This window comes from Psammomys obesus, unplaced genomic scaffold, assembly GCF_907164565.1.
Source record: "Psammomys obesus unplaced genomic scaffold, mPsaObe1.curated_primary_1811, whole genome shotgun sequence".
Lineage (NCBI taxonomy): Eukaryota > Metazoa > Chordata > Mammalia > Rodentia > Muridae > Psammomys > Psammomys obesus.
Genome location: NW_026596040.1, coordinates 15,363,228 through 15,364,799, shown reverse-complemented (window position 1 = coordinate 15,364,799; position 1,572 = coordinate 15,363,228). Strand labels below are relative to the sequence as shown.

The window sequence follows — 1,572 nt, the reverse complement described above, 5'->3', positions numbered from 1 at the left end:
CCCGCGGGCCTCCGCCGACCGGAATTTACCTCAGAGGTGCGGCCGCGGGCAGCGGGCTCGGCCCGGCGCGCGCGTCCGCCCGTCAGCGCCGGCACATCCCCGCCGCCGGCGGCCGCAGGAGACGAACAGGGCCGGGGGAGGTGGGCGCGAGCGAGGGAAGGACCGGCCCGCGTCGACTAGCCCTGCGCGCCGCCGCCGGCGCCTCCTACTGCCGCCGCCGAGAGCCGAGTCGCCGTCCGGGCCGCGGCTGTGGCCACCGATGCAACCGGGAATGAATGCACGGCGGCGCCTCGCTTATCCGGAGGTCAAACATCCTTCGGCCTCGAGCATCCGGAGCGGCACCGGACCCGGAAGTGAACGCATGAGAGGAGGAGGGAGGAAAGAAAGAAAGAAAGAAAACAGGGGATTTAAAAAAAAAAAAGGGAAAAAAAAAAGAAAAGAAAAGAAAAAGCGTCTAGTCTCTCCCGCGGCGGAGGCCCCCAGGCTGCCCGCATCAGCGAAAAGAGCCGAGCGGAGCCGAAGATGACACCGGCTGGCTCGGATTGGCCGGCCCGCCGACCGGGACGGAGGCCACGCGCTCATTGGCCGGCAGGACCTAGAAAGTCTAAGTCCCGCCCCGGCCCGCCTTCGCACCAGCCGCGCGCGAGACGCGAGCGGTTGTGTGTCCCTGGTGGCTTCTGGCTGAAGCCGTGGGAGGCAGGCTGAGCGAGGTCCGCGGACAAGTGGGAGAGCTTTAGAAAGGCTGCTAGCCGTCGGGGGGCCAGGGCGGCCAGGGTGTCGTCGCTCGGCCAGGGTGCCGGGGCCTTCTTGAACGGTGTCTGCGTGGCCCTCCCGGTACCATCCAATCAGGACCAGGTTGATGTGGTCTCCGGCTCCTTCTGACCTCCCCCGCCCCCCAAGTGCTATGCCACGGATTCAGGATGCTTAGGGGAAAAAAAATGGCTTGTGCTTCACGTTTGTGATCTCAGGTCATCATCCCCTGAGCTCAGACTGTGTCATTGATACTGCAGTTGTTCAAGTGAAGCTCTTGAGTTCGGACACTAAACATGACTCAAGTCGGTAGTTGTAAAGTTCAAGCTGGAATCGGAATCTACTTCCCTGGCCACTTGGAAAGAGTAGACGACTGCGTTCTTCATTAAGCACTGCTTCATGAGTAGCACACAATGTTGAGTAAAACTGTCAAGCCAGGCACCACAGCGCACAGGCCTGTGACCTCAGCTACTCGGGAGAATGAGACAGGCAGACGGCAAGTCAGAGCTAAGGGGACTAGGGCTGGCTTGAAACTTAGTAAGAAAATACTAACCCAGCTTTCAGGAGTTCTTAAGAGTCCCCAGTACAGGGTGAGGGGGCAGTGTGTTAGCCTAAGGTAAATAACGTTTCTCCTCGAACAACATATCCCAAAGTCTCTGGTCTAAAAAGCTGATCTTCCATGGACCAAGTACAAGTTTAAAAAAAAAAAAAAAGTCTACAAAATACATTGTCCTTTACTCCCAACCACTGTACGCTATCTTCCTCAGATGAACAAGTTCTGAATTTGTTGTTAAGCAAACGTTCTATCACTGTGACATCTAC

General features: G+C 58.0%; 1 protein-coding gene across 8 annotated transcripts in view; it reads right to left on the bottom strand.

The window, feature by feature from the left end:
* Positions 1 to 517, bottom strand: part of Csnk1g3 (casein kinase 1 gamma 3) — an 85,537-nt gene extending 85,020 nt beyond the window's left edge. For 2 of the 8 annotated variants that reach the window (XM_055622668.1, XM_055622669.1), the window contains exon 1: positions 30 to 509. The gene's annotated coding sequence lies outside the window, so the exon portion shown is untranslated. Of the gene's footprint in view, positions 1 to 29 lie in introns of all 8 variants that reach the window. The other 6 variants (XM_055622670.1, XM_055622671.1, XM_055622672.1 and 3 more) reach the window with 4 other exon arrangements.
* Between the last annotated feature and the right edge of the window lie 1,055 nt (positions 518 to 1,572).